Below are 9,680 nucleotides of genomic sequence, written 5' to 3' on the forward strand. Positions count from 1 at the left end.
TACAGGAGAGGACAGACTCAGACCCACATCCACACAACTCGCACACTCCCAGTTTCCTCTGACCACCTGTCCCCTGTGCTGATCAGGTCCGTCTGAGCCTATGGGTTCAGCATTCAATGCCGCCCAAGGAAGGGTCACACCTGGCCAGCTAGTCCAACTCCACTCGCACAGCAGACATGACATGCATCCTGAAGGCAGTGTCATTGCCTTTCTTGCTCCTGTTGGGCACCTGTGACCCTCCATGCACTGGCTCCTTTAGGAACCCACCACCCTCCATCCTCATTTGAAGTAGCCCTTCCCTCCAGCCCTCAAAGCCATCTGCTTCTGCAAAGTCCATATCTTCCATGATGAACTCCAAATCCTTTCCACGAAAATCAAGCATCTCGGGACTGGGATTGTGGCTCAGCGGTAGAGCACTCGCCTAGCATGGGCGGGACCCAGGTTTGATCCCCAGTACCACATTAAAATAAAGGCATTGTGTTGTGTCCATCTACAACTAAAAAATAAATATTAAAAAAAATCAAGCATCTCCTACTGTGTGCAGTAACCCCAACTCACCACCCAATATTCCTAATGGGGCACGGGGGGTCATGTCTCTCCCCAAACACACCACAGACAACTACTGGAGCATCTGGTCAGCCCTAAATCCCCCCCCCCCCCCCCGAGAACTTTCTTCACCCCCGACAGGGTAGGCACTGGTAGCTCCGTCTGCAGGGACAGCCTGCCTGCCGGGCCTCAGCTGCTGGGCCTCAAGCAGCCACCTGACCGAGGCTGGCCTGGTTCTCTCCTGAGCCAGGGGCTTGAGTCTGAGATCTAGGAGTGCCTCATCTCTCAGGAAAGGGGGCTGGAAGAGGGGCGAGGATTCCAAAGCTGCCGGCTGCCTGTTTCACAACCCTGTGCTTGGAGGGCGGCCAGGGCCAGTCTGTGGGGGAGGAGGACCTGGGTCGACTTCAGGAGAAAGAGGCATAAGTCACCTGCTCACTGGCATTCTCCACTCCTGATGGTTTCCAGGTTCCCGTTCCTGCTAGCCCTGCCTTTCCTTGGGTCCACCCGGGACCTCCCAAATTAGTCTGAAGCGAGTTCCACCTTCCGCAGTCAAAAGGACATGGAATAGACCCAGCCCAGGCCCAGGCCCAGAGGAAACACTCATGCTGGCAGACCCACCAGCAGGCTAGCGGTACCACCTTGGTACTTAGCTGTGGCACCCCTTGCCCAGTTGCTATGACAACACAGTGGGCCCTCCCTGGCTCCAGGTTTTGCATCTATGGGCCCAAGCACTCACAGATGGGGTATTTGGAAAACAAGCTGCTTTTGTGTTGAAGATGTACTAACAATTTTTTTCTTGTCAACAGTCCCCAACCAATAGAGCAGAAGAACCGTTTAGAGACCATTTGCCATGTCTTAGGTATGACAGGCCACCTAGGGATGGCTCAAAGCACGCGGAGGTTGGGCATAGGTGTGCAGTGTGCCACTGTTTATAAAGCGCTTCAGCATCACGGATCTGGGCACAGACAGGAAGGGACATGAGTTTCAGATGGGACAAACCACACTGGAGCCATAGCACATGGTATCCAGCTATTCATTCGCCAGAATTATTTTTCTGCGCTCCTGATAAAAGGCGGGCTGTGGGAGTGGCGGGCAACAGAGCCAAGGAGAGCTGCAGGGCCCTGGAAGGAGCAGCAGGGATAGTGTGGAGGGCCAAGTGTGCAGGAGGCTGTGGAGGCAACACCATGCTGGACAGGTATGTCTGGGGAAAGGCACCTGCACGGCTTTCCTACCTTTCCTGAATCTCTGGAGCACAGAGAGCGGCAGAAACCAATTTTTAAATCACCGCCTCCCCACTATGGAGTTCGACCCTCCCTTTCATTACCACTTATTTTCTCAGACTCAATGACAGCCTACCACTGGATTTTTAATCTGATGAAACTGGTGTGGAAGGAGAGGAATATGTTAGTTGAGGCTTCAAGGTCACGTCATTTTGCCCCTGCCCTGCAATCCACATTCTGTGTGGGGCTGGGCCTCCTGGAAGCAGCCATCTGGGGAAACCCAGCCAGGGCCCAGGCCCCTGAGGCTGGAGAAGAGGGAGCTCTCTCTCAGCCCCTCTCCATCTCTCTGGGACAACACAGGCAAAGGGCAGAGTTCTGAGAACAAGCAGTCCTGCAGAGACACCTGCCTGCAACCCACCTTCCGGCAGGTTCAGAGAGGGGAGGACAGCCAGGCAGGATCAAGCTGGCACAGAAGAGAGAGGAGAGGACTCCTGCCGAGGTCAGGAGAAGTCCAGGGCTCCCGCTCTTCGCGCACAGCCCCCTGGCTCTGGGCAGGGGTCCTCACTCCAGGTCCTGCTTCAAGGCCTTGTGGGACTCCTCACTCACACTGTCCAGGAAGTGCTGACTCTCACCCTCTTCTCACCAATTCTCTCCTGGTCCTTAGTCACCTCGTTAGGGGACAGGAGGATGCTGGGAACACAAGTGAAGGGAGTAGTTCTAGAAAGTAGACCCACTGGGCTGACCCCTACATGCTTTCTTTTCCAAGAAGCAATTGACCTGTAGCCCCGCCTGGCCTCAGTGGACAGGACATGTCACATTCCTCAGCAAACTACCTGTTCACTGCAGGAGAAATGCAGGCCCCAAATTATGTCGATAAGAGGAACGAAGTTACCCTGAGAGAGGAGACTTTTGGGACCAGATCTTGAAATTCTCAGAGATAAGGATAGTTCCTCTTCACCATAAAATCTCTAAGAATGTGTGTTAGGAATCCAATTAGAACAGTCAACATGGGCCTCAGTGACCTAGAGGGGCCATGGCAGTGGGGACTTGAAAGCCTGATATCACCCTGCTGTCCTGCTGTCCATCAAAAGTCAAGTGGTAGATCTGGGCAGAGCTCTCTGGAAACTTCTCTGGGATCCCCAATAAAGCTGGACTGCAGAAAAGGACATTGTCCCTCTCCTCTCTGAGAGGACTCACTCTCTCCCTTGAGTGTCCCCTTTCCTATTCCTTCAATAAACTCATTCCTGTTACTCTGAGTGACATATCTGAAATCTGACTTGATCACAAGAATCAGGGTTTGAAGAGGGGTCTCTGCGTTGCCTCAGTTTCTCGGAAGGCCCCGGCTCCGTAACAACGTTGCATTCGATTTTCAAAAGGGATTTGGCAGAACAGCCAAGTGGTTAGGGCCCAGCCTGCTTCCAGACTGGGTCAGCCCCTGACCCACTGTGAGGCGGCCTCAAGGAGCTAACCCTCCAGGGGCCTGTCTTCTCTGATCTATAAAGTGGGGTGATAGCGCATGCCCAGTGGGCTCTCACTGGGACCAACCATCACAGGGTAGAAGGGCACCAGAGGTACAGGCCTTGGGAGAGTTGGCCATCACACCATTACTGCCCTGGGGCAGCCCCTGGCCTGAGAGGCCAACCTACATTGGGGTTTATGTGGCCTTGAAATGTGACACTTGGCTGAACAGTTCTTTGTTCTTGGCTCAGCTGACCAGCAGCCACAACGGGGCTCACAGCTCCACCCTGCCCACTGCACCTGTGGGGCCCAGCCCTCCAGCCCTCTAGCACCCCAGCCCTCCAGCTCCCTAGACCCCCAGCCCTCTAGCCCCCCAGCCCTCCAGGCCCCCGCCCCCGCAGTCCCCCAGCCCTCCAGACCCCCAGCCCAGCAGTCAACTTCTTTCTCTGCAGGGTCTCCAGATTCTACTAGCAAACTGCCTCTGAATTACTCTTATTAAAATACCAATTCAGCAAGTCCCCTCCCAGACCCCAAGACCTGGCTGAAACCTTCGTCCAGTCCATGGCAACTGGCATCAATCCAAGATACAAATAGATCCTGCACCCAAATTGGCAAGGACAACACTTTTCCTTTTTTTTTTTAATAACATAAAAAAACACATGAATAAATTCTCATTGTATAAAAAATGAAAAAGAAGAATAAAGGGAAACTCCAAAACTACAGAAAACAGAAAAACTCCTCCACATCCTCCTCCCTCCCTCCCTCCCTCCCTCTCTCACCTCCCCCCACCCCACACACATGCATGCCAATCACTGTCATCAGCTACTGTCTCCCGGGCCCCTCTCTGCCCTGTTAAACAACAGATAAAGAGGCCGACGTTCACAGTTCTTTTTGCATCGTGGGGATCATTCTGGGTTTTCTGGCTGCAGTTTGGGCCTTCCACGCAACAACTGTCTTAGACCTTTTCCACACTGTAGAGGGTTCTGTGCGATGGCTTTGCTAGTGTATTTTTCTATGGATGGACACTGAGGTTGTTTCCAAACTACATGATTTCATTTGATCACATTAAATTTCATCTTCCATCACATTAAATTACCATTTTGAAGGTATGAATTTAAATCAAAATAAGAACATGAACTCTGGTGTTGTTGGCATTCTGGTTTTTTATAGCTACAATGTCCACAAAGATTGGATTCCTAGATTTATTCTGTCTATTTAAGCAGCATTATGATAAAAATCACTTCAGGGAGCAAAAGCAGAGGATCCACTCTTTGCATTTCTTTTCACATACAAGCTCTGTGACCTTGGGCAGGTGTGTTCGTTTCCTATTGCTGTGTAACAAATTACCCCAGAAGTTGGTGGTTTCACACAACAGTCCTTACCTCACAGTGTCTGTGTTGGCTCAGCTGAGTCACTGGTTAAGGGTGCAACCAACTGTCCCCCAGCTCTGCAATCATCACAAGGCTCAGCTGTGATGGAATCCACTTGCAAAGTCACCCAGGGGCAGGCCTGGAGACTTCAGTTCCCTGCCAGATTGGCATTTTCTAGAGCTATTCCCAACTCAGAAGCTGGCTTCACCCACAGAGAAGACCCAAGAGTACTGGAGGATACAGGAAAATAGGTCCCAGGATATTTCCCCTATCTGCAACTGTTCCCCAACCCCCTTGTCTGGGGTCAAATGGAAGCTTTTGTCATTAAAAGCCCAGGTCTCAGCCAGAGGGAGGGCAGGAAGAGCGAATGGGGAGAATACAAATGGAACTCACCAGACTGGCACCTGACCCTCACCCTAATGGGTCAGCTGACCCCAATACAATAAGCCCCAGGAAATTCCCTGTCCACACTCCTGCCTCACCCTAATGGACCCTGATATAATGGACCCCAGGGACTACCCTCCTGCCCCACCCTAAATAAAGCCTGTAAATCTCAGACCCTTGCTTTTAGCCCATCACCATTTTCTGCCCCCAAATGAGCCACATCAGGTGTTTGACAATAGATTCCGCTGTTCAGTTCTACTTCCCACCCTTGCCCTCCAGACTCTGCCATTTGTGCTTACGGGTACCCTGGGCTAAATGTCCACACTCTGCCCCTACTGTGATGGCCACTGGGAGCCAGGCTCTTGGGATTAGATGAGGTCATGAGGGTGGAGCCCTCACCAATGGATTAGGTCCTCACAAGAAGCCCAGAGCGTGTGCCTCCCACCTTGCCACCTCAGAACACCCTGAAGGACTGAACCAGGCCCTTAGTAGAAGACAGTGAATCCCGCTCGACCTTGATCTTGGACTTCTAAACATTTGCTGTGCGTACCACTCAGTCTGTGGTGTTTTGTTTCAGCAGCTCAAGCTGAGACAAAGGACGGAGAGCAAGACAGAAATCTTAGTCTTTTTGTAACCTAATCTCAGAAGTGACGGGCTATCATGCAGGCCCCATCCTACTGGCCCCATCTTACGTTGAAAGCAAGAACAGCCCTCACTAAAGGGAGGGGCAGCACTGGAGCCCCCTTAGTGGCTACTTATCACAAGTGCACTTCAATTTTGTCACCTGCAACACTGACCTCATAAAAGATATCATGAGGATTTAAAAAACTGAAATATGTAAAGTGCTTTTAGTAGCACCTGGCACAAGGTGGGCCTCAGGAAGCTTAGCCTAGTGTGGAGGGAAAGTGATTCAAATCCATGGGCTGGCTCCAGGCAGCCAGGCGCCACACCCAAGGGATTGTCCAACAAGGGCTTGTCCAACAAGGGCTTGAATTGATGAGCCACAATTATTCAAAATAACTTTGAGCATGTGAAGTTACCCCAGAAACAGCAGTACTCTACGAAGCTAATAACACCTTGTACAGCTATCATAATTACCAGGGGATGGGGCTGGGATTGTGGTTCAGCGGAAGAGTGCTCGCCTAGCACGGGTGGGATCCAGGTTCGATCCTCAGCACCACATTAAAAAAAAAATTGGGGGACTGGGGTTGTGGCTCAGAGGTAGAGCTCTTAACTAGCATGCATGAGGCACTGGTTCAATCCTCAGCACCACATAAAAATAAAATAAAGATATTGCGTACACTTATAACTAAAAAATAAATTATTAAAAAAAAATAATAATAATAATTACCAGGGGACCCCAGAGTCACCTCCAAATTTCCCATAACTTTCCCCTTACCAGAAATGCCCAAGCTCTGATTCGCATGTGAGTCATCTCTAAGCCTAAACAGAAAAAGTCGAGCACATTTTGCTCCGCAAGTACGAACCATTTGCCTAACTGCAGAAGTTGCCCAATTTGCAAAACCACACAATTTGCAAGTAACAGAAAGAAGGGCAAGCGCAGGCCTGCCCAGCTGGAGCCTTTCCCCCTGGGCTCAGCAACTGAGGGGCAATGAGGCACCTGCCTGTGAGTTCTTCAACACGACTCACCCTGGATTTTAAGGAAAGAAAGGATTACTCAGTACGCCCCCAGTTTTAAAGTGGAGCACAGAGCAGAGTCAGGTTAAGATGTCCTGCCTGACATAGTGCAATCCACGGCTCAGTGGGAGGAAAAAGGAGGTTAACCTCTCCTCAGCAAGTGTGAGAAATGAATCATGAATCAGGAGGTTACAAAGACTGAACTCCCCTCCCCCAGGCCACAAAGTCACCCATTAAACAGAGGCCCAGAAACAGCAACACTATCAGGAGCAAATAAACCCCCAAACAACTCAATTCCACACACATGAATGCCAACTAGAGCACTCTGTGGCGCTCTAGTTGACTACCCTCCTGATAGAGGAGCTCTAGCTCACAATGCTCAAGGTGCAAAGGTCACCTTTCTCTGATTCACACACCCCAGGGAAGGAAGACAAAAAGGGGGGGGGGACTGGAAAGGCCAGCTTCACCCAACAGGCCTGTCCACTCTTCTCTTGCCCATTGCCTACAATTGCCCAGGGTTTTTGTTTTCTAATCATCCTAGTCAACTTAATCAGCATTGCAAGGATCTGAAAGAGGAAGCAAAAAGAACAGTCTCTGAACCACAGGAGGCATCTGCCAGGGTTAAGAGTGGATGGGTCAGCTGTATTTTTAGAAAAATAAACCAAACTCTCTCTGCACATAATTGCTTTTCCTGTTCTTTGTTTCAACACTCCCCCTGCAGAACCAAACTGCTGTGTGAGTGCCCAGGGCCTGTCCGGCTGGACACTGAATGCTCATGTCAACATACAAGAGGACCCCACTTCTCCAATGAGAGTCAGTACACCCTGAGCATGGGGGTGCCCGCACAGGGGGGCCAGAGAAGGGAAAGAACACACTCCAGTAAAAGCTCCCAACTGCTCGGGTTTTGAATTGAGTGGAAAATGTTACATTTTCTCCAATAAAAGTGAAACTATATGTGACACTTTTTCTGTCATTGCTATTATGTTCTTACAAAAAAGGTGAAAATGGAATAAACAGAAAGTGATTTACTTTTTCTCAAGACCAGCTAAGGAAAGAATTTACATGAAATTTGCCCACAAAAATGCAGGGCTTCGTTGAGCCTGTGTGACGGTCCTGTGTGCAGTATTACCTGAAGGCCTTGGGGGACTGAGAGCAGGGGTGGGCCTAGGGGAGGGCCAGCAGTGTGCCCCTCTTCTCAGCTGTGTGACCCTGAGCAAACTAGCCGCTCTTCCTCTCCCTCTCCTCAGCACACAGGGACCCAACAACAGGACCTGCAGTGCAGGGTGGCTGCAAAACTCTAGAACCACCTGCACACTCAATAAATGTCAGCCATTGCTACTTCACCCTTCCCTCCGCACCCATCCAAAAGTTCAAGTTCAGCCATGTAACAGAGCTTTTAAAAGTTCACGGCACTTGCCTGTAGCATTGAAGTAAACGTCATGTGCAGCCAACTGAAGCTGCCCACGCGCTGGCGGAACACCCCTGCACTCCCAGCACCTCTGCCAGGGCCAGGACACCTGCCCAGCACCTTCAGGATGCTTCAGCGCCCCACTTCCCCCTCAGGTCCCACCCCCATTTCCCCCACACATCGGAAATTCTCCCCATGACGTTAGTGGCCTGCTTCCTAAGCAGGTAAACTGAATGAGAACCATCCTCAAGCTTGAACAGTAGCTGGCACATAATAAACGCTCAGGAAACTTACTGGATGATTAAGTGACATCTATACTATTTTTTCAAGTTTCAGCTCAAATTCCACCAATTCCATGCATGAAGTCTTTGTAGATCCTTTATAAAACTAAACTTTATTTCTTCTGGGCTCTAATTGCTGTTTCTTGGTCAGAGTCTATGCTGATGTTAATTAACATTAATATTAAATGTTTACTACTATTTTCTTAACAGTTAACAACCAGAAGATGGGTGAGTTCTAAGAGCCTGACAATATAAAAGCGCATTTAATCCTCACTACCCCACCTATAAGACAGGTGTTTTAATTCACTTTTGCAGATGAGAAAATGAGACCCGGAGAAGTTGAAGAACTTGCTCAAATTCACACAGATGGCATGTAAAGGGCACACTTTCAACCCAGTCATGCTGACGGGGTCGCTCCTCGCCTTCGTTTTTCCCATAAAGAAATTAATCCCCATAGGTAGCCCTTCCCGGCTTCAGTGCCCAGGCTCGCGCAGACTTTCTGACAGGAAGCTGAGTGGGAGTCGTACCCTCCGGAGCACGTGCGCCCCTGGCTCAAACGCCACGCCTCGCTCAAAGCCTGCACTTGGGCGAGATCCACAAGGAAGACACAGCGAGTTCCGCTGGAGGCTTGGGCCTCAACCCAACCCACGCTCCCGCATCCAAGGGATCGCGACCTCTCCTAGACCAGGCAGTTCGTGACTCCCTCCCCGGCCGGGTAGGCAGGCTGGGCGCGCGATTCCAGGAAGCCTCGGCCAGGCTCGCGGTGGTAGGAGCGGCCTCTACCTCCACCAGCCCGGCGGGGAGGACCAAGGCGTGGCCCGGCGTCTTTCCACCAGCTCAGAACTAGGTCCCGAGTCCCTCGCTCAGCTCGCGTCCAGACGTACGGCGCGTCCAGACCAAACCAAGGGCCCGGCTGCCGCGTCGAACGCGTCCCCCGAGCCCCCCGGTGACTCAGAAGGGAGAAAAGCCGCCCCTGGGGGTGGCGACCTGTCCGGGGACGCCCGCGCCGGCGCCAGCTCGCGTCCTGGCCCGCCCACCGCCACGCCCCCGCTCGGCCTCAAGTTGCCCTTCTGGTTTGAGCTGCGGCTACGCGTCGCCAAGGCTCCCCGGGGTGTGGCCAGAGGACTTGGGCGACGCCTTCCCCGAGGGCGGCCCCCTGCCCAGCCCGGAAAGGCGGCTCGCGCTCTGGGGCGGGCCGGGCGGCCGCGCGAGCAGGAAGCGCCGGCGCTAGGCGGCCCCTGCGCTGCCAGCTGGAGCCGGGCGGAGCCCGCGCCCAGGCGCAGGGTGGCTCTGCCAGTCCCCGCGCGCCTGGGCGGTCGCACACGTGTCCAGGCGTCACGTCCGCGCGCGCCCCCGGGGCTTGCGTCAGCTGCAG

This window comes from Spermophilus citellus, assembly GCF_964194105.1.
Source record: "Spermophilus citellus genome assembly, chromosome: 7".
Classification (NCBI taxonomy): Eukaryota; Metazoa; Chordata; class Mammalia; order Rodentia; family Sciuridae; genus Spermophilus; species Spermophilus citellus.